General features: G+C 33.5%; 1 protein-coding gene and 1 pseudogene across 4 annotated transcripts in view; one reads left to right on the forward strand and one right to left on the reverse strand.

The window, feature by feature from the left end:
- Positions 1-24,971, reverse strand: part of SBF2 (SET binding factor 2) — a 430,203-nt gene that overhangs the window by 314,667 nt on the left and 90,565 nt on the right. The gene's annotated exons all lie outside the window — the stretch shown is intronic.
- LOC105750935 lies at positions 2,622-3,420 on the forward strand (annotated as a pseudogene).

Raw genomic sequence — 24,971 nt, forward strand, 5'->3', positions numbered from 1 at the left:
TTGTGGACAAGACGCAGGGATGTTTCTAAATTATAGTACAATTACAGAGATTCAGAATTGATTGACTGCTTGGACTTAAAGTGATGACACTTAATGGTTTGATACTGACTTGGAAGGAGGAACACATTGAAATAGTACAAGGATCTGAGTCAATGACTTGGATCAAAGACATAAATGGCATGCTTATAAAATTCGCAAATAACACAGAATTGGGTAGAAAAGCAAACACAATGGATGAGATTAGGATTCTATAATCTTGACAGTTAATGATTATGAGCCAAGAAATAAAATGACATTTAAATCACCACAAATTCATTCATTCAACAAATATTATTAAGTGGATGGTATTATGCTAGGTTCTGGATACATAATGGGACAGCAATGTGTGCTTCAGGAAGTTTATTTTAGCAGAACTGTGATTCTCAAAAACCAATGATAAAGAATGCTGTCCTCCTGACAGAGAAATGAATTCCCTGCAGAATAAAAAATAAATTTTTTGGATTTGGTAAATAAAGGAATTTTTTTTTACTTAATTATACATATTTGTTATAAGGCTTTCTTTTTTCTTTTTTATTTCAATGGCCGGGGTACTAGCAAGAAAATAAAAATTTTTAATAAAAAAAATTTAAGAAAAGATAATATGGAGCTACCTTCTCTCCAAAGCATCCTGTGCCATGAGAGCAGCTATGAGGCTGTGCTGCAGCTGCCATCCATTCAATGCAGTGCCAGGAGAAAGAAAGAAAGAGTGCTGGTTTTGAAACTAGAGAAATGAAGTTAAAATACATACTCTGTGAGTTATTACCTGTGTGATCTTGGCCAAGTCACCTACTTTTCACAGGCCTTCTTTTCCTTATTTGGGAAATAGAAAAAAGGGTTTGGACCAGAGTATTTCTAAGGTGCATTAAACTATAGATATATCCTGTTCTGTAATATGTGCTGTGGGCATATAGGAGCTATGCAGACAAAATTTCCTGCTCTCAAAAGTTTGGCATACATCAAAAAATAATTAAGTGCTAAGTAGGGTGGGACAGGAAAGTTCCGAAGGGAGAATTCCCAGAGAGAGTGTGATGGGTCTTGAGCTAGATTTTGAAGAAGTCATACAATCTGAAAAAGAGAGAATGGGTAGACAAGGGCTAAGTGAAGCATTTTAGCCTTGAGAAATAATATAATACCTTGGCATTCAATGAAGAAAGTAAGACTGACTCAGGAAGAATTAAATCAAGGAGAGTAACTGATGAATCAAGGCTAGAAATCAAGGTTAGAAATCTAGTAAGTTTTGGATTTGGGTCATTCTTACTCTGATGAGTAACTATTATTGGATAAATTACACCAGAGAGGCAGTGAAGGGAATAGCAGAGTAGTTAGATGCTACCAGCAGAATGGCATTGGAAAGTAGAATGTCTCTAGAAAGGTTTTTGGTAGGAAGAGAAGGAACATGTGTTACAATTGGAATTTTCACTCCTAATACAACTCTATCAGAAGAATTAGCAGAGAATTCAGGAATTAATTATCCATCCTGTAAAAGGAGATCTGTGCAGGGGTTAATAGATTTTTATGAAGTGGGATGTAAGAAAAATGTTAGCCAAACTTGAGAGGTTAAAAAAGGATGTGGAAATCAAATTATTAAGAAAGAAAAAAGGGGGAAATTATGAGAAATGGATGAGCATTTGATTTTCCACAGTTCTGAAAATTAAATTGGAGAAATGAAATTTAAATTAAAGAACTGAAACCCACAAGGACATCAAGGAACAATCAAGAATGCAGGTTATCTTCCCCCAAAAGAATGTAAGCTCCTTGGGGGCAGAGACCAAGTTTTGTAAGCAGGAGTGGTGGCCTGAAATTTGAAGGGAAATAATACAATGATCCAAAGATATGAATGGATATAACGTAATAGTGAGTTCGCAAAAACATGGTCCGATAAGCCCAGAGAAGAGATAGAAATAATAATGATTATTAAAGGATTTAGGATGATAATTAAAATTAAATAATTACTGTATGGCCACATTATGGAAGGTAGATAAAATTAGACTTGGTATGCTGGACAGAGGACCAAGAATGCAGTTTGAGATCAGACTGTATCCACTATGTATTAGCCTCCAAGTAAAGAAAAGTAAAGAGAATGTAACAAGCAGCTCATCACATTGTCTATCTTGTTATCCTATAGACTAGAAAATCTTGTTAGCACATCTCAATATAAAACCATGAAAAGTTCCTAGAAAGTCTCATATCAGGATAAAGATTTTACCAATCACAAATGAGTGTGAGGCCTAAAAGGGCCAAAAACTTAGAGAGAGAATACTATGCAAGGGATGAAAGTAAAATTTATGTGAAAAAAATTCCCGTTTAAAAGATTATATTTAATGCCATATGGCTTAAGAGACAGAGGCTTAAGAGGAAGAGATTTCCACATCTTTTTCTAACCTCTCAAGTTTGGCTAACATTTTTCTTACATCCCACTTCATAAAAATCTATTAATCCCTGCACAGATCTCCTTTTACAGGATGGATAATTAATTCATTGAATTCTCTGCTAATTCTTCTGATAGAGTTGTATTAGGAGTGAAAATTCCAATTGTAACACATGTTCTTCCTAGGGAAGAGGTAAAGGAGAGGAGAGGCGTGGAGGACGTCAACACGAACAAATTGAAATCACTGCAGAAGGATAATGTTTGTTAGTTTATGATCTTCACACAATCTAGTGAAAAAAATTGTGAGTTATCTGACTCAGAAAATGCTGCAATAGACAACTTTCCTCAAAATCCTGAATGTTATATTTATATAAGAAAATGTTAAAGGATCACTAGACAAAAAGAAGTTAGAAGAGCTATACAATAGATATAAAGAGATCACATTTCTGTTTAAAGATGCTCAAGATGAAAATAAAATCGGTATAGATGACATACAGCAATTTTGTGATGATTTGGAAGTACTTGACCCACTCAAAATTAGTATACTAATTACTGCTTTAAAATTCAGAGTAGTAATACAATGTGAATTCTCAAAGTAAGCGTACATGGATGGAATTCATGACAGAATTAATATGCGAGAGCACAGAAATGCTAAAGGCCCAGATATCTAAGACAGAACAAAGATTGAAAGAGCTAGGATAATTTAACGATTTTTACCAGTTTACTTTCAATTTTGGAAAGAATCCAAGACAAAAAGAATTAGATCTAGAAATGACCATTGCCTTCTAGAATTTAGTACTTAATAGGGATTTAAATTCCTAGACTTGAGAAACAAATTTTTGGTAGAACATCATAAAATGATCAATATCTAAAGACACTTGTGATCTTCTTTTAGACTTCAGTATAATGATAGCAGATAATATATCTAATTATGGTGAAGGAACATAGCTGTGCTTATTGACGACCTACTAGAATCTGCAAGACCTTTCTATTCATATACATATGAGAAGTAGAATTCATAATCTCTCATTTTCAGCTACCATAACTCTAGGTAACGTCATGGAAATAATCCTTAATTCCTTTGCAGTTTGGGGATGTTTTGAGGAAGATGGTTCCAAGGCCTTCTATAATCAGCTGTCTACAATCCTCATATTGTCATAGTATTAATGCTTGCCTGATGTGTCCTAAAATGTATCCAAGAGATACAGTCATTTGATGTACAATTGGTAGAAATGAAATTTATGCTAAGGCAGGCCAAAACAACGAGTCCAAGAGGTGGACTGAAAATCCAGAGTCTATAATTGCACATTCCTAGGTCTGTCTCCTGTTATATAACTCTGAAACACTTAAGACTTATACTGCACCCCATTCCAGTTATAAATGGAAGCTGATGCATTTTTGATTTCCTTCTCAGGTCAATTTTACATTATTTAAAAGTCCGATTCTTCTTGTGCAGCAAAATAACTGACGGATATATGTACATATATTGTATTTAACATATACTTTAACCATGCATTGGTCTACCTGCCATCTGGGGCACGGGGTGGAGGGAAGGAGGGGTAAAGTTGGAATAGAAGGTTTTGCAAGGGTCAATGCTGAAAAATTACCCGTGCATATGTCTTGTAAATAAAAAGATATAATTTTTAAAAAAGTACTCTTATATGAAATTTTAAAAAACCCAAAAACAAAACAAAAAAATAAATAGAAATAGAAGTTGAAAATCTCTAGCAAGCTCGCTAATGAATAACAGTTAATATAGTCTACTTTCTTCATCCTGAGTATGTCTTTTTGGTTCATTTTTAGAAATCTCCTTTTGACACTAGTCCATATTCTATCCCATCAACCTACTACCACTGACAATGTGACAGCTTCTGCAGCAGCCTTATCTAAAAACTTATATAAACTCAGACTCTGACCCATGACTGTGCTTTTCACCAGAAGGCATATCTCACTGCTCATCTAGAATGGCCCTTATCCATACCATGCTGTTAGATGGGACAGTGGGAGCAAGGAGGACCACACAACTCTATCCCTGATGTGTCTATGCTGTTTGAGGCTGTATCAATACACCATTCTAACCCATTTTAGTGTCCCTGGAATGGAATTCCACCCTAAGTATGCATGATTCTTTTTTTTCCCCTCCCCTTTCCATGTTCTTTTTCTTGGTAATCTTATCAGCTCTCATGGATCTAATTATCACTTCTATGCAGATAACTCCTATATATACCCAGTCCTAATCTCTTTCCCAAATTCTAGTCATATATCATCTACTGCCTGTTGAACATCTTTGCCTCTATATGGTTCCACTGTCATTTGAAACTCAGTATAACCAAAGAAGAAGTAATTCTATTTCCTCAACACTCATTCACCTTTCCAACTTTTGTTTCTATCAAAGGCACCACCAACTTCCAGTAACTGATGTTAACAATTTCAATATCATTCTTGTCTCTTCCCTCAACTTTATTCCCATATTGAATAAAACTGTCAAACAAATTTGCCCTCCAAAATGAATCTTCCATTTTTTCCCTTTATTCCTATTCATGTAGATATCACCTTTCTCACTTCTACTTCAACTTAGCTGCAAGCTTTTGAGTCAATGCTTTACTAATGTCTGATCTCTCAACAAAAACAAGCACACTTCTTGGTGTATGGGCTACCCACTAAAGTTAGACAATGCTCTTTTATCCATTTAGGTTCATTACTATGGGTAGTTAAGTCTATCATGCTAAAATTATCATAGCTTTCAACTGAGGATAATTTTTATATTCTGTAGCTAAATAAAATGAACAAGATATCATTTATAAATATGAACATTGGAATGACCTCACTGCCATGACAATATCACTTTTATTTGAACTTTGTTCAGGTAACCCTCTATGACAGCAAAGAATACCTTAAGTAAGCACAGATCTTCCTGGTTTATGCTTCACTTGATTTTAATATTCAGTAGACCACTTAAAGTTATCTCTTACAGTTGCACTTACAAGCTCATAAAAGTTATTTGATTTTCACATATTCATAGGAGGCAATTCTTTCTACTACAAATATATATCACAGGATATGACTCAGACATTTGGGAATTTTAGTTTAGTCTTTTAAATGATCCAGAAACAACTGTTTGTACTATGTGACTCTGGCTGGTAGAAATGCCTTTATCCTGTATTAATAGACAGGCAGCTAACATCCTGACTTAGTTCTGACTATATTGACTTGAAGGTACATGGATAGATAGACACTTCTTCCTGTGAAAAAGGAAGCCAAATGAGATGTCTTAGTAAACCCCTTTCCTTCCTTTAAGGAAATAAAATAAATAGATAAGAAAAAGGGTAAGAACAAACAATAACAAAGAAAAACTCACATGAAGCACCACACAAACACATATTCCCCACAACTCAAATAATGATGTGTGGTTGTTGTGGGATCCTGGTCACCTCACTTCCCCTCTCTGAATTTCAATTTTCTCATCTGTCACAAGCATTTGGACTAAGGATCACAGATTTGTAAAGGACCTAAGCAGGTATCTAGTCTAACTTCTTCATTTTAAAAATGATCAAACAATCACAGTCAGTGATTTCTATGAATTTTTCATGCAGAATAAATACATTGCTAAAAACTATTCACTATGGAGAAAAATTCAGTATAAGGTAGACGCCATTCAAAAGGTCATGGTCATCACATACGTACCTTTAAAGCAGTCTGCTACACATGATGAAGAAGGCATCAATACAGGACTGCAGTGGATAATTGCTTCCACATTTACTTGCTTTTCTAGCAGAGTGCATCATAACAACCATCTGAAGTTTTGAAGGTACAAGCACTGAGAAAGATTATAAGAATTACAAGGCTCTCTGAGGGGCTTTCTTAACTTATTAATATAAGTCCCCTATTCCAGAAAGAAGAGATTATAAGAGATTGGAGTGTCAGGGAAGTTTTTATATTAGAGCTAAGATTTCAGCTTGTCTATTAAGGATGGATAGGATTCAGACAAGTAGAGGGGAAGGGAATAATCTATCAATTAGGAGAATGTCAAGAACAATGAAAGGTAAGAAGACAGGTCAGCATGACACGTGAATAAGTTCATATTGTATGAACTTATTCCATTCTGGCTAAAACAGAAGGCTCATTTGGAGAATATAAGGAGATAAATCCAGAATTGATAGGCTAATTGATTCTACTTGTTTCCAACACAGAGACAACAAAAGCTCACATCTTTTGATGTTATAATTTTTTTCAAGTCTATAAAGGTTGATAATTCTATTGCAGGCAAGGATAGATAATAATAGGGCTGCTCATATGGAAAGCTATTGTAAATTTGCATATCTGCCAATGTCAGAATGTAACCATTATATACAGTTATGTATACATGCATGTATATATACATATTATGTATGTATGTGTATATCTCCCAGTTGTTTTGATAGAAGTAATATTATTAAATGAATCCACTTTGATTAGTATTTTATGGTGTTTTTCAGCTATCAGATGGAATGAAAAGAAGGAATTAGGGGTGTTCTTGACCATGGAAGAGAAAAGGAAAGGACACAGGAGTTATAAAGAATGTGTGTGTGTAAGAGAAAGAGAGACAGAGAGAGAAAGAGAGAGAGAGAGAGAGAGAGAAACAGAGGCAGAGAGACAGAGACAGAAGAAGGGGGGGAAGAGGAGTAAGAAGAAGAGGGAAAGGGGGAGGAAGAGTAAGAATGAAAAGGAGAGGAAAGGGAAGAGGGAGAGGAAGAAGAGGAAGAGGGAGAAGGAGAATTAACAAGCAATGAAAGACCAAAGGAAAAAGAGAAATTATACACAGCATCTACCTAAGGTAAAGAAAAAAGCTAGCAAGAAAGAATATTCTATCAAACAAATTCTCACATTAGCTACCTAAGACAGAAATTGGATTTTCAAAAAGAATCATCAATAGAACTATAATAGAAGAATCAAAATGAAACTGTCCTTTTAGCACAAGGATTGAGCTATTTGAGAACATTATAGAACCTAGCTATGATTTGGCTGAGAAAGGGGCAGAGTTTCTGGCCCTAATGAGTTATCATTACCTACATAACTAGCACATAGGTATTATCTTATTGTTGGTCACCATATCTCTTTAGATATGACTTTTCCTACATGTTCTGACTTGCCCTCCTTACTTGATTCCCTTTCTCAGTTTTGAAAGCTAACAGTCTTTCTATTATTTCTCACCAAATTCAGTTTATTTGAAAGTCTGGATACCACTTGGGTCTAATTAAACATTCTGCACCTTTCCCAAGTCACTTCACTACATTCAAATGAACTCATTTGTCATGCCACAGAAATGCCTTTCACTACTTTAAACTTTAAAGTTTATCTTTAAAATATCTTAATATAACTTTATTTAAAATTATTTTTAAACTTTAAAATATCATAATATAAAATAATAGAATAATTTCCACAGAGAGTAAGGAAATGGTTATTTCATTATAAGATATTCATAAGTTAAGAAGTTCTTATCTGATTATTATTAGATATTATAAAAACACTTACCCATCTTAAGGGGTACCATTTTTATGAGGACTGTCAAATTACCTAAATGGTAGAAGCATGTTGAAAAATTGATTGAGATACAAATAATAGCCGACAGAACCCTTATACTTGACATACATGTAAACTGTTTGTTTTTCTACAATTGTAGAAGACTCCACAGAAAGTTTAAAGCTAAAATTATGCTTTAAATGTCAAGTTGCTACAAGACCTGTGATCTAATAAGGAGTAATAAAAGGCCACATAACAGAGAGGAAAGAACATTGGCTTAGACACATAACACTTGGGTTTGAATCTGGCTCAGCTACTTAGCAATGAATGATCTTAGAGAAGTCATTTACTCTATCTTGGTCTTTTCCACAAGGAGATGAATTAAATAATCTTCAATATGCTTTCCAACTCTAGATAATATGAATTATTATATTTTGCACAAGGCCAAAGGTCATTCTAAGTAACTGCAAAATTTATAAGAATTAAAACTACAAACAACTCAAACAGCAATGAAATATTCAACTATTTGATACAGAAGCTACAGTATTCTATCAAAGATGACCAATGTTACATTTTCAAACAAGAAATAGAATGAAAGGTATCAACAAGAACATGTATAATGCCAAAAGAAGGTGAGCTAGGCACAAGACAAGAATGAAATAAAAGATGGAAAATCCCAATGTTATACTGGTAATATAAACATATTAAAAGAACCACATAGGTATCTTTGTATATAAGTAGATCCAACATACAGAAGTTTTGTAAAAATATTGATAAGGGTTGTGAACAATGAAAAGGTATGAATCAAATAAAGGGAGTGACCACATCAAGAAAATTAAAGATCAATGAAAGTATCCAAGTGTGTTTTTATATATAAAATAAAATGTGATGTGACAACAGGAAAATAATGGTGAAACGCTAAGAATGAAACCAAAATATAGCAATGTCTGGAAAATTTGGCCTTTTTTCTAATGTGGGACATTTGTAAATCCACACCCATTTACCTCACCATGTCATGCTTACTTCACATGACCAGAAATTTAGTTTGGCAATCTAACTTTATAAAACCAGTAATTCAGAAAAAGTTTAATAATGCTATTTTTAGTTTTTATACTGCTGGGATTGGGTATACATATGTTTTTACTTTAGTTGCTCAAGGGACTCCTTTCCGACACAAATACATTTGTTAGTCATTATAATGATGGGAAAGATGCAGAATAATGAATGACATTTTTAAATGCAAAACTTGTGAATATCATTTTACATAGGTTTAGATTACAATAAAACTTAAAATGATTAATGTAGCGTATGAAGAGAGTTAATAATTATATTGAGATAATTCATATTGCCAAAAACTATGTATTAGAAGTATACTTTGATGTGGTACATTTTTAAAAGAACAGTTTGGGAACTTTTACAATGATAAAGACTTGAAGAGTGAAACGAAATAAAGTAAATTTATAGCTTCTTTCATGGGAAATTTTGGGGGTAGGAACACCTAAAGGGTTTGTTCAGCAATTGTTTATAATTCCCTTGGTATGGTATAAAGTACAAAACTTTTTACTTTTAAATATGGAGAAATATATCTAAAATTAGAACATATGAACACAAACATCTGAGTCAATTGTTTTGCCCATTGCTTTTAAACAAAATATTTCAAATTCCACACAAAATTCTGAACATCCATAAATGTTTGCTCTAATCTTGACACTGAATTTGGATTATCTCCATGGAGGAAATCCGTGAACCAGATGTGAGTTCACTCTTCCAGATGTAGGAAAAAATAAAACAACATTTCCCTTCTCATTCATCCTAGTCACTGACAAACATGCCAAGATTAAAACTGCAAGGAGGAAATCTCACAACTTTTTCTTCAACTATTCAAAAACTATCATGACACTGCAGATACTTATTGAATTATAAATATATTATGAATTTTCTTTAAAGGAAGGATAATTTGTCCTGATTTAGCCAGCTTAAGAATTCAGAATTCAATCTTTTTAACTTCTTCCATATGCTCAATCATATTGATTGCACTCCCCAATTAAAAGTTTATTTTGACATTTTTATGGACGGCTTTTTATTGCAATTTTAATTAATATATTTGCAATTTTGAGCTTTGGCAAATCTTGCACATAGAACTGTTATAGATATATAAATGAGTCACAACAAAATTTAATTTAATTAGTAACATAAAACAAGCATGTTGTATAAAGAGAAAGAACTCTGGACTTGGAACAGACTAGAAGAGCTGGGATAAGTCCCATCTTTGCCATTTACTAACATTGTAGCTCAGCTTTCTTATCTGTACAAAAGAGCTAAAATTACTGGTGCAATTTTATTTATAATGATGTTAAAAAGATCAAATAATATATTTAATAACTATACAATTATGTAAAACATTTACATGATATTTTTAAATTTACACAATCCACAAAGGTGTCTAATGCAAGTTCCTCTTGGCAGGTAACATTACTCTGCTCCCATCAAACCTAAGAACACTAATTGTAGCCAATCCTGAATGGTAACAGTGATCTGTAGGATGAGTGTAACCACACTATCTATCTGGTAAAACCCTTGGAAATGAAAGATGTCTATTATTCATACTATGATATGCAATTCATGAACTAAGGAATGGAAGGGACCTTAAAGATCATCAAATTCAACCTTCTAATTTTACAAATGAAGAATAAGTCCTGTCCAAGTTAAATAGAGCTGGAATTTGAACTCATCACTTCTGACTTCAAACCAAACTTATTTTTCACTATACTATGTTTCCCTCAGACAACCTGTGGACCAGGATCCTTTGGACAGGTATTTTGGACCAAAAAAAAAAAGTATAAATGGATGATGAGATAGACTTAAAACTGAAAAAAGAGGAAGAGGAAGATGAAGATGAACTGCCTTTGGGGAAAAAGCAAAGTACCTTTAATGACCCAATTTCCCTTACTCCCATTCTTCTCTTTGAAGAATACCCATATAATTTTAAATTTTTTAAAACTTTAACATTTAAAAAAAATTTGAATCCTAAATTCTCCCCCTTCCTCCCATTTCTCACTCATTGATAAAGCAAGCAATATATCAGTTACCCATGTGAAGTCATGGAAAACATTTCCATATTAGCCATGTTGTAAACACAACAACAATAGAAACATAAAGTTAATGAAAAAAAAAAAAGCTTCAACCTGCACTCTTAAGTTTATCTGTTCTCTCAGAGGTAGATAGCCTTTTTTCATCATGGTTCCTCTGGAATTGTCTTGTATCATTATACTGATGATAGTACTAAGTCTTTCACAATTGATCATCATTACACATATTGCTATTGTTCTACACAATATTGTCTTGGTTCTGCTCACTTCACTTTGCACTAATTCATATAAGTCTTTTCAGATTTTTCTAAAACTATCCTTATAATTTTTAAAGAATTTTTTATTTCACATTACCTGAAAAAAAACAATTTTTAACATTTAGATTTTTTTTAATTTTGAGTACCAAATTTCCCCCCTCCTTTTCTCACTCTATCCCAAGACAAAAAACAATTTGATATAGGTAATACATTTACAGGCATGCAAAACAAATTCCCATAGTGCTTATGTTATAAAAAATTACAGATTAAAAAAAAAGACTTTGTAAAAAACAGTATGCTTCAAGCTGCATTCAGACTCCATCAGTTGGCCCTCTGGAGATGGATAGCATTTTTCATCATGAGTCCTTTGAAACGGTCTTGAATTATTGTACTGCTGAGAATAGTTGTCAGTCACAATCGATCTTCGTACAATATTGTTGATGTGTACAGTATTCTCTTGGTTTTGCTCCCTTCACTTTGCATCAATTCATAAGTCTTTCTAGGTTTTTTTAAACCATCCTACTTGTCATTTCTTATGGCACAAAATTAGGGGCAGCTAGGGGGTGCAATGGATAGAGCATCAGCCCTGGTGTCAGGAGGACCTGAGTTCAAATGTGACCTCAGACACTTAATATTTCCTGGCTATGTGACCCTGGGCAAGTCACTTAACTCCAACTGCCTCAACAAAAAATTTTTTTAAAAAGTATTCCATCATAATCATATAACACAACTTGTTCAAACATTCTCCAATTTAATGGGCAGGCAGTTCCTTCATTTTCCCATTCTTTCCCAGCACAAAAAGAGCTGCTATAAATATTTTTGTACATATAGGTTTTTTCCCTTTTCTTTGATCTCCTTGGGATACTGATTTAGTAGTGGTATTGCTGGATGAAAGGGTATACAAAGTTTTACAGACTTTTAAGGTTCATTCTTTCCATAATAGCATTCTTTTGGTGATACAATATGGCAACCAATCACACTGTCCGAAAAATTAAAATTTGAGGTCATGCTGGGGTCAATAATTCGACTGGTAAAGAGACAACATGTTTCTAAAAATTGCTCAGAGAAGTGATGTATCCTAAGAAGAATGCATGTCCAGAGAGAAAGAGGGGTCAACTCTATAGTGAGAGCAAAGGATAACTTGTGGTCAATTCACATGTTCCTAGAGTACCTAGTGTTGGAATCCTTACAAAGTGTTAACTCATTAGAGTTGATAGAGACAATGATTATCTAATTTAGCACGGTTCAGCATGACTGATCTGATCTTATGAGGAGATGTTATGGACCAGAACTTGAAATAAGGTACTAAGTGCAACTGGTAGAAACAATGCTTGTGTTCACACCTTTAGAGAGATCATATAAGCAAGAAGTTCTCAGGGCCACAGAGCACTCTGGGAGGAAACCCATAATCCCACTCTCGGATCCCACAATCCCACTCTCGGAGAAGGAGCATAAATAGAGCTTCTGTGAGCCAGTCAAGTCAGTTCAGAGAGAAGTCCTCTCTCAGAGGCAAGACAGATTCATTCCAACTTTCACCTTGGTTCTGGCTGGAGATATTTGGAATGGTGGCTGACCTCCTGCACCTCTCCCACTGAGACCAAGGCTGGTCTGAAAGGCTCTCCAGAAAGCTGCCCAGCCCCAGGCAAGGAGACTAGAGATTCATTGCATCTTCCACCTTGGTGCTGGCTGGAGGCTGAAGAAAGCAGAGGCAGAAGCAAAGGACAAGCTGCAAGAGCTCTCAGAACCAAGGAGAGAGAGAGGCCTCTAAGAAAACTAACCAGGCTTGGGAAGAGATAAGAAATAAACATTTGCATTTTATCAGCTGGCTGCATTTGGGGTGATTATTACTTTTAACTGAAATTAAGGCTGCCTCCAGAAAACCTCCCCGAGAAACCTGCTCCCAGAGAGAACCATTATATTTTAAAGAAGAGAATACCACACCTAGAGAAGTCAGGAAATCTGAAAGAAGGCTCTATTCCCACTACGTGGATGTTCTATGGAGGACTTATGAGAGGACATGATGTTGGTCACCCAGGATGAAGGCACATAGAAGGGCTGCAATCTTTATCACTGAAGTCCCCCATTCCAGAAGATCATATTCTATCTAGGAAGACTATATACATGAATGTATATTTACAAAACTTATATAAAATAAATATGAGGTAATTTTAGAGGGGAAAGGCATGAGCAAATGGAAAATAAGAAAGGTCTTCATATATATTCAAGTGGGCCATTAATAAAATATAAATTGAAAATGTACACTAAATCCTCCCATGTTTGCCTAGCTATGGGTGTATATGTATGCATGCATGCATGTATATATATGTACATATGCAAATGTATTCAATATGGCCTTAATAAGATCTCTAAAAACATATTTTTGTATTCATTATGCACATTAATATAAAACAGCTTTCATTTTAATTTAGTAAAAACACTGAGTATATCAATTATATAAATATGAATTTATATATAACACATATATACAAATATATTTTATAAGTATAAAACTTTACTTTTAAACTCTATATAATGGAAGACTCCATGAGGGCATGTATAATGACCCTTTTCCCTCTTTAGAGAAGGAGCAAATATCCTGTGAACATACCATGTAATGATACAAATCTGTTAATTGGTTGAGCCAGTGATGAGTATTCATACAAAAGGTTCTAGTCAAATATCTCTAATTCAAATCCTAGTTAGTCAGAGGCTGGACTGCCCCATCTCCCAACCAGCCATCACATATTTCCATATATTGAAACTGATGAGATTATGATTTTGTGGGATCTGAAAAACTGAAAAAGTCAGAGGGTGAGGTGAGGAGCCAGCAATGACACTAGCAATGAGTCTACCTTGACCCAGTTTAGCACTAAAATGATTTGACAGCCAGGACATGGGAGTACAGCAAGAAGCTAGCCCAGCTAAACAAGCAAATAATTAATCCTTTGGCATTACCACATCCAGAAGTGAACTTGGTAGCAACTTTAAGAAGAAAAAGATTTCTTGGGCCAAAAGTCTAAAGGTACCGCCTTTGGCCACATGTGTTTCCTAGCTCTGGTACACAGTCCCTTCATCCTTTAAATCTGAGGCCATAGCCCTCTTTGTAGTGGCCAGAAATTGGAAACTGAGTGGATGCCCATCAATTGGAGAACGGCTGAATAAATTGTGGTATATGAATATTATGGAATATTATTGTTCTGTAAGAAATGACCAACAGGATGATTTCAGAAAGGCCTGGAGAGACTTACACGAACTGATGCTGAGTGAAACAAGCAGGACCAAGAGATCATTATATACTTCAACAACAATAGTATATGATGATCAGTTCTGATGGACCTGGCCATCCTGAGCAATGAGATCAACCAAATCATTTCCAATGGAGCAGTAATGAACTGAACCAGCTACACTGAGCGAAAGAATTCTGGGAGATGACTAAAAACCATTACATTGAATTCCCAATCCCTATATTTTTGCCCATCTGCATTTTTGATTTCCTTCACAGGGTAATTGTACAATATTTCAGAGTCCGATTCTTTTTGTACAGCAAAATAATGGTTTGGTCATGTATACTTATTGTGTATCTAATTTATATTTTAATATATTTAACATCTACTGGTCATCCTGCCATCTGGGGGAGGGGGTGGGGGGAAGGACGGGAAAAATTGGAACAAGAGGTTTGGCAGTTGTCAATGCTGTAAAATTACCCATGCATATAACCTGTAAATAAAAGGCTATTAAAAAAAATAAATAAATCTGAGGTCATTCTTCCAAAGACCAAGCATGTGCAAGAGAAAGAATATTCCCCTTGATTGATAGCAGCTAATTAATCATTACTAAAGAGCACACTAGCATAAAAAAATGCTACTTCTAGGGATTTAAATTAGGTGTAAGATAGGTCTTTCCTGGCAACATGTATTTTATTATCACTGCTTCTATTACAGAGTATTGAAAAAATGTGAACTAAATGGCAAATCAGAACATTTGATGCAGGCTATTAAATAATTAGGTTAAGGTTTGTTTTTTTTTTTCTTCTTGTACTATGAAATTTCCTTAAACATTTAAGTCTGATGTTATGCCAACAACTCTTCAGCTTTCTCTCACAGTTTCTTCTCAGGTAGTAGGGCAAATAACTATGGTCAGATTTTAAATACAAATAAACAAAAGGCAAAAATTATTTTACACCATCACAGATATTTTGCTTTTACTGATAAAAAGCCTACCATTCTTCAAAAACATAAACAAATTAAAATTTTCATCTCAATTCAAATTTAAATTTGTATACCATAAAAGTTGATTTGAATCATCACAAAATTACATATCAAATTTCAAGAAACAGAGTATAAGTGAAAAAAGCCATGGACTAAAATGTCACATTCCATGCATGACAAAATTGAACTTTTTCTTACCAAAATACATCTGGGTTTTCCCTCTTCAAACTTAGGAAAGAAAATAGAAAATAAAATAGAGAATCTGAGAGACACCACCACATAATTATAAATACAATCTTCAGTAAAATAGATTACCAAACCTTTTGAAAGCAGAATTCTATAACTATCTAGTAAGAGTAACAAAAGAATACACCAAAAAATCCTCATGATAAGAGGCAAAATCACTCTAAATCTGGTAAAGCTCTTTTAAAAAGAGAATTTTTAAATAAAAGGAATAGAAAAGAAAAAATCAGCATGAAAAATAAGAGCTCAATTGTTTGAAAGGCTTATTTTTTAAAAATGATGAATCCAATGTGGAATATTTGTGTTCCCTCAGAAAGGAGGAGAGAAAATAAAACTGCATAAGGATTGACTAGGCAGTAATTCATCTGAAAAAGATCTAGAGGTCTCAAGAGCAAGATTGCAAGCTTTGTATCAATACACAGGTTTGATATGACAGTCCCCAAAGCTAAGGTTGTATTAAGAAAGGGACAAAGTTCAGGCAGAAAAAATTACCAAGATTCAAGACCCAAACCTCTTTTGCAACTAAATTCTGCCAGGGTTAATGTAAATGAACTTTTAAGCTGTTATATGAGCAATTGCCTATTGTCGCGTTTTGTCTTCTAGGGTGGAGTGAATTAATTCTTCTCTGAAATAAGGCTCTAAAAATCCCTGGCCTGTTCCAAGAAGCTGCCTTATTGAGAAAAGGAGGTTATCCACCATGAGCTCCTTCTTAACCTGTACTCAAACCCCCACTAAATTGTATCTCATTCTTTCCATATTTATCTTGTCATTGTTGAAGAAGCAATGGTTCTTGTCTTTGCCAAGGCCAGTTCCTGGAGATAAACTCTTGATCCCACCCCTTCCTTTATGCCTTTATCATCTGTATCATCTATAATCTTTCTTTATCCACTGGCTCTTTCTTCCCTGCTGCCTATAAACAGGCTTAAGAGTTTCCTTAATTCTTAAAAAAATCTTCACTTGATACTGTAACTCCTTTAAACTAATATCTTATATCTATTCTACTTTTCACAAACTCCAAAAACAAAACAAAACAAAAAACCTGTCTGTGCCATTACTTTCATCTCCTGTCTTCCCAGTTCCTAATTTCCTCTAATTTACCTTCTGACATAATCACTCAATTAAAATTGTCTCCAAAGTTATCAATTATCCTTGAAGTGACAAATTGTATGGTCTTTTCTCAAATCTCTTTTGGTCTTTGTCTTAGATGTTCTTTCCTCCCTTGGCTTTTATGGGACTATTGTTTAGTTATTTCAGTCATGTCTGACTTTGTGACCTCATTAGAGGTTTTCTTGGCAAAGATACTGGAGTGGTTTTCCATTTCCTTCTCCATCTTTCACTTAATTTTCCTACCCATGTCTCTCTGTATGTCTCTGCCTCTTTTTCTGTCCCCATTTATGTGATATCAACTCCAATGGGTTAAATTATCACATACATTACTTATTGTGTATCTAAGTTATATTTTAATATATTTAACATCTACTGGTCATCCTGCCATCTAGGGGAGGGGGGTTTAGGGGAGTTGGAGTATAAAGTGAACAAGAGGTTTGGCAATTGTTAATGCTGTAAAGTTACCCATGTATAAATCCTGTAAATAAAAGGCTATTTAAAAAAAAAATAATAAAATAAAATAAAATTTAGAAAAAGGAAAAAAAAAATTATCACATACATAAATTTATGTATATTATAGATATAAATTGAGATATCTTATATATATGACATTATAGTACAGTACTATATAATATACACTACATATTATAATATTATATTATATATTATATATATTTACATATCAAGCTCTAATCTCTCTCCTAAAATCTAGACATACATCACCAATTAACTGCTGCTGAAATCTCCTGAATCTGCAGTATGGTAACAAACTGAAGAGAACTCATCTTATTTCCCTTCAAATTGTGAAATTCTGTTTGGAGAATAACAGTCCTTTCAAGTTGGTTGGGTTTGAAAACTTGGGAGTCATTTTAATGTCTTCATTTGTTCACTCCCCATATCCAGTCAGTTCCTTAGCCTTATCAAATCTGCCTCTTCATTATTTCTCTCATTCCTTTCCTTTATATTCATATATCCATTCCCCTAATAAAAGCCCTCATTATCTCTCTCAGGCTATGGCCAATAGCCTCCTAATTGGTCTTTAGTCTCTTTTCTAGCATGATGTTGCTCAGTAATTTCAGTCATGTTCAATTCTCTGTGACTCCATTTGAGGGTTGTTTTTTTTTTTTTTTTTTTTTTGCATAGATAATGGATTGGCTTGCCATTTTCCATTCCAGTTCATTTTGAAGATAAGGAAACTGAGATAAAACAGAGTAAAATTATTTAGGGTCACAATGCCCAATGCCAGGCCTGGAACCCTATCCATTATGCCATCTAGATACTCTATTTCAGTACACCTCCTCTCTAATCTATCTTCACATAATTGTCAAAATAATATTCTTAAAACAAACGTCTGACCATGTCATTCCCCTGCTCAAAAGTCTTCAATATTTCTCAGTACCTCTAAGATAAAATACAAACTCCCTAATCTTTACTATATGTTTTTAACATCTTTTTCTAAACCTAATATTTCTCCTGTTTGTGTATTACTCTGCTCTAGCCAAACTGTCCAACTAGCTGTTCCCAAACTTGAGATACTAGATCTTATTTCTTTGCCCTTATATAGGCTGTCTCTCATGACTAGAATGTATTTTCTTCTCATCTCTACTTAGAATCCTTAACTTCTTTTGAGACTTAGCTCAGATGGCACCTTCTGTAGGAAGCCTTTCCTAATTCCTTCTATGATTATAGTTCTCTTCCTCTTGATTCTATTTATACTATATTTTTGAATGTTACTCCTCCCATATTCTTATATCTCTCTAGCACTGATTTAATGCTCAATAAATGATTACTGAATTGAATAAATTTAAGGGAATTAATCTTTATGCAGACCACTTTTCTGATTATAACTATATAGCAGTTGTGGGATTTCTGAAGGAGTTAGGATTTTATGTTCTCTGAAAAACTAACATTACATATTGAAAAGAATGTGACACTTTTGGTCAAATCTTCTTATTCTGAAATTTATGATAAATGAAAAGAATGGTGACATTTTTTCATATCATTCAACATTTCAATAGCAACGTGCAATTCTTCATGTCACTCCAGCTTACTTATTCATTGAAATAACTGATCTCATTACAAAACAAGTAAGAGAAACAAACAAAGCCTCCTTCAGTTCCTGCCTGGATTCATTATTAGAATTCACCTTTCCTTTCACCTCTCTCATAATCCCCAAAGCTGACTGCCAAATGCTTGTCTCACTGTAGGATAGGACATCAGAAACTTTCAAGAACTTGTTACAGTGAATTCAGCTTTCCTTAAGTCATTGACTGATGACTCTATTCCTATTTAAGCACTTTTAAAGTAACACTTTTGTTCTTCCCGGAAGCTCATGCTGCATTCCAGAGTACAACAGGGACTAGAGTAAAACAAAGACAAAAATGTAAAAGTCAAGCCATTAGACATCCCAATGGTTTTAAACATTTATAGATGGTTATAGGTCAAATCCTTCATTTTCCACCTCCACTTCCTTCTTAAAAAAAAAAAAATGCTTTTGTGTGTGTACATATATATATCCACATACATACATATAAACTAAAATGAAATAAATAATTCAGTTTTTATTATTTGCTGCTTTAAAAGATGATTAGAACAGTCTTACTTGCCAAATAAGTGGCCAGGAAAAAAAAATATGTGTAACTGGGGGATCTATGAAAGAACTCCGTTTCTCATCCACCTTTCCAAAAATATCTTTGCTTTTTTCTATCAGATCAAACCTCCCACTAAGAGAGACAAAAAGAGAGAGAAGAAATCAAAGAAGAATAAATTTGAAAAAAAATGTATAAAGTTATTAAAAAATGTTATAAGGGAACCATAATAGAATGAAATCCAACAACCCATCCTTATTGACTAACTGTATTGACCATGGAGAAATCAGTTCCCTTCTCTGGGCTGGTAGTTTATTAATAACTAAAATTGAGTGAATTAAAACAAGTGATAATAATATCTGTACATATGTATAATATGTATTCAAATATAAGCACATATATATGTATATATAAACACATGTAGAAAATCATATTGAATGCTATGCAGCAATATGGTATGCTAGAAAGAGCAAAATAATCATTTATTATCCAAATAATCCAATTATCCAAAGGATAATCTGGAAGTCAGTGTTGCATAGTAGATATAAAACTGGCATTGAAACCAGAAAGACTAGGATTCAAGTCCATCTTCATACCCCTAGCTCTGTAATCTTGTACTCTGGACCAAAGGTATCTTTTGCATGTCAGTACTCTGAAAGCAAATTAAAATGTAATTGGGAAATAATTAAGTAAAAATATAATAGAACACAGATAATGTTAATATGTGGTTTTCTAAGTGAATGTGTAGCCTATAGGGGACCACTTTCCAATGATTTAGACAAATCCCTAAGACTATAAATTGAAAAGAAAATAGAAGGAATTAAATTGGCAGGGAGAGTTCCTTATACTGATAAAATCACAGGTTTATGTTCTTATTTTGTAAAAATTAATATTCTTGCATTACTTTCCTCACAGGAATTTTGTGAGAAAAGTACACCATAAATCATAAAAAGTGTTATGTAAATGCAAGCAATTATTGTTATATTTATTTTCGCAATCAAATTTTGCAAAACAAAATTAACTATAATTGGCTAATGCAAGGAGGCCATATCACTGGAGAATAGAGTCCAGGAGTAAGATGACAATAGACTAGAAAGTAATAATGGAGCTAGATTAGGAAGGGCTTAAAAAGCCAAACAGAGAATTTTATATTTAATTGTGGAAGCAGTACAGAATCACTGAAATTCACTGAATAGAACAGGAGACACAATTAGACACAGTTAGAAAGGTCAATTTGACAGAGTCAAATGTCTGAGCCAAGGAGACCAACCAGAAGGCTTGGTGATATCATGTAAATGTGAGTCATGATATGGGTAAACATGGGCTAGTGGTAGTAGGAGGAGAAGAGAGGATATAAATCTGAGAAATATCAACCTAGAGATGATAAATTAATCCATGGGTGTTGATAAGATGATAGAGATTAAAAGGTATAAAAGGCGAGTAAAAGAAGGCCAAAGGCAAAACCTTGGGGGACAAGCATGAATAATAGGTGAGAAGTAGATGAAGATCCAGCAAAAGAAACTAAAAAAGAGTCACAGAAAGGAGAACTTTTTATTTCAAAATAAAAACTAATAACAGAACTTAATTCCTAAAATATTTTGTTTCAGGTAAATTTCAACAAAGAGAAAATATTAGAAACAGTTTTATTTCTTGAACTTGAAGTGGTTACAACTTGAAACATTGAGGTGTGAAGATGAGCCCTCAAATTTAAAGTCAACAATAGCTCTTAGCAGGTAGCTTTTTTAAGATTTCCATTGCTAGTTATCTGCTAGAGCAAAAATAAACAAAAAACCAAAATGTTCCTCTTTTCTAGCTACATCTTAAGGTCAAAGAGGAAGAGAGGGAAGGTTACTATAAAAAACTGAGCTAGCTGTAACAAGAAAATATCTTGCTTACACTGCACTATTTTAATTAATTTTTAATGTGAATTTAATCATCTACAAGCACAAATATTTCAAGGTACAAAGAAGAGGTAAAATGTAGTGTTCCTGTTGGTTTTCTGGAGGTCTTAGAACAGCCTTCCTTTCAGCAGATTAATCACCACAAGAATAGCCAGGTGTTAAAGTCCAAATCCTTTATTATCTCCTTCACAATCTAGTTTCCTTGGGGCCAGCTTTCTGGAGAGCCTTTCAGACTGGCCTTAGTCTCAGTGGGGGCAGTGCAGGAGGCCAGCCACCATGAAGCTGATGAAGATGGAATGAATCTCTCTGAGTCTGAGGGCTTGTTTCAGCCTCCAGGCTCCAGCCACCACAAAGGTGGATGATGGAATGAATCTGCCTCTCCTTGGCTCCCAGAGCTTGAGCTTCCACCTCTAGTCTGCTTGTCTTCTCCAGCTCTGACTCTGGCTGAATTTGTCTCAGCTTATGTGCTCTCTTATAATTACATCATTACATAATACATGGAACTGTATTAAGTACTAAGTATATATACTGAACTAGAGAACTATTAATCACCATGCTAAACTAGATAACCATTGTATTTATCAATTCCACTGAATTAACACTTTGTAAGAATCCTTGTTTCAAGTTCTGGTCCATTACAGTGAAAAGATCATAATAGAAAATAAACAGTTATCTTAAAAAATATATATCTCTACTTATGAATCCCATCCCTGTCAATTCCCTTCCCTAATCCTACAGAAGATATAACATAACAAAATTATTTATGATTTAGGTTTATCACACATATTTTATCATAAAATAATATTACTATAACTACATAATTGCATATAGCAATGATTGAAAACATTTATTCTATAATTGCTATTGTATATATACAATATAAAAATTGAAATCAATTCTCTATTTCATATAAAGCATACAAATATAAAATCAACTTTTGACTTAAAGACATCAATGAATTTTATTTGAAAGACAGGTAAAAATCTTATAGGTAAATTTGGTATTCTTCTCATTGTCACATATATCTCCTAATTGATTTTGAATCCATTCTCTCTCTTCTTCTAAATTATATTTAACATCCCTAGTAGAGGAATCTTCTTAATGAATTGTACTGATTATATCATTCTTTTTTGCTGAGAAAGACATTTGAGGTTCTCCCATTTTTTCCTGAATAACAATCAAACTCCTTAATTTGGTACCAAAAGTTTCCTTTCTGAACTTTTTGTTGTCAACCTGACCTAGAGTCCTGGAATGGAATCCTCCCTACTCCCCCTAAAAAGACTATTTTAAAAAATAGTCCTCCCACTTTTTATTGAACATAATATTGTTTTTAAAATAAATTTTATTGACATTTATTTTCACATTGCCTAAATTTCTCCCAGTATCCCTATCCTTTTTCCTTCCCATATAATTTTTTAATTGAGGGGGAAAAATCACCAAAACCAATCAATAAAATTAAAAAATTGAAAATATGTTATGTTTTAATTCTCCTCTGACATACTTCCTACCTTTACAAAGGAGGGGATTAGATAGTTCTTCTTTGGAATCAAGCTTGTTCTTTGTAATTCTATAATACTCACTTTCAATTGTTTTGTGATTGCTGTTCTTTCCATTTCCATTGTTATATTCATTGTATATCAGTTTATATGTCTTTCCATGTCTCTTCATTCCTCTTATTTGCCATTTCTTAGAGCACAGTAATATTCCATTACATTCATGAGTAATTGTTTTTCTGTGCATAACCTTTGATCTAGCAGTGTCTCTCCTGGGTCTATATCCCAAAGAGATCATAAAAAAGAAAAAGGACCCACATATCCAAAAATGTTGTAGCAGCCCTTTTTGTAGTGGCAAGGAGCTGGAAACTAAGTGGATGCCCATCAGTTTGGGAATGGCTGAATAAGTTATGGTATATGAATGTTAGGGAATATTATTGTTCTATAAGAAACAACCAAAAGGATAATTTCAGGAAGGCCTGGAGAAACTTATATGAACTGATCCTGAGTGAAGTGAGTAGAATCAGGAGAACACTGTACACAGCAACAACAAGATTATGTGATGATCAATTGTGATGGACTTGGCTTTTTTTTAAACAATGAGGTGACTCAGGGCAATTACTATAGATTTGTGGTGGCAAAGGCATCTGCATTTGGAGACTATGAGGACTGAATATGTATCACAACATAGTATTTTCACCTTTTTTGCTGTTTGCTTGCCTGTTTTTTTCTTCCTCATTGTTTCCCTTGTGATCTGATTTTTCTTGTGCATCATGATAAATGTGGAAATAAGTTTAGAAGAATTGCACATGTTTAACCTATATTGGATTACTTGCTATCAAAGGGAGGGGAGAAAAATTTGAAATACAAGGTTTTGCTATGGTAAATGTTAAAAACTATCTTTGCATGTATTTTGAAAAATAAAAGGCTATTATTATTTTTTAAAATGATTAATTTTTAAATATATGGTCACTTTTTTCTTTTAAAAAATTTCATAATAGGTGAATGGCTTGCACTTATGCTAGTTTGATAAATGTTTAGCCAAATTAATTTGGAATTTGTGATCATTTTAAGCTATTGAGCTAAGTTTTTTTTGTATTATAAATAGATTTTTTAAAAAAAAGCTTACTAAGCAAACTACAGTATCTTGTTAACAAAGGGAATATTTAGTCTCTGGGACAATGAAGCTTTTTATGAGCTATTATAAAAGCTACTTTAGTAAGAGTTTCATGCCTGATAAGTATGCTGGTTAAACAAGATCCTAACCTACTTATTAAAACATTTATAAGATTCTCCAAGAAAGTAGCCTTGCTTTGCAGATTCTGGTCATATCACTATTATTATTATTCGAAAATAATTTTAATAGCATTTCTCTAAAAATACTGAAAAAAAAGGCAAACTGTCCTTCCTACCTCCAAATCTAAATAAATTCATTAAAGCTTAAAAAATAATTTTTATATATAAAACTAAGAATGAAAGAGGTAAGTGTTAAATTATAGTTTTCAAAAGAAGAAATGCAAAAAAGAAATGTCAACAAACATGAAAAATGGACATAATTACTAATCAAAGAAAAATTTCAAACTACAATATTTCTTAGATTTTACTTCATATGCATCAAAGCAAAGGGGCTTGTAAATGATGGCATTATCCAGTGTTAGAAAAACACAAATACTCTGTTGATGAAGTTATGAAATGATCTAACTACTCTGGAAAACAATTTGGAATTTTAAAACAATTATTTCCAAAGTTATAGTTTATAATATTTCTGAACAAAGAAAATTTCAAAATATGCTATAACACAGAAACAGAATTCAGCTAAAGGTAGAAATTCAGTTTAGGAGTTTGCCTGATTAAACAATACTCACAACAAGCAAACCCATGGAGACTTTAAAATGTTTAATCCTGCTTTGAACGCTCCCTTTTAGAATTCTCCTTTTCTCCCAATATGATTCATAAAGAAATGTGTATTTTAAAAAACTAACGTACATATATAACCAGAAAAGAGAAAACAATAAAAAAAATTCTCCTTTCCAATACTTCCATGAACATTTGATTTGTTAAAGGGGAGTCAATCACTCTTGTCCATCATCACCCTCATTATTTGTGGAAGGAATCTTTTCCTGGGCTAAGCAATTCAATTCATTTAAACATTTTAAAGCCTGTTAAAGCACTCATATTT

Source organism: Sarcophilus harrisii, chromosome 6 (genome assembly GCF_902635505.1).
Source record: "Sarcophilus harrisii chromosome 6, mSarHar1.11, whole genome shotgun sequence".
In the NCBI taxonomy this organism is placed as follows: domain Eukaryota; kingdom Metazoa; phylum Chordata; class Mammalia; order Dasyuromorphia; family Dasyuridae; genus Sarcophilus; species Sarcophilus harrisii.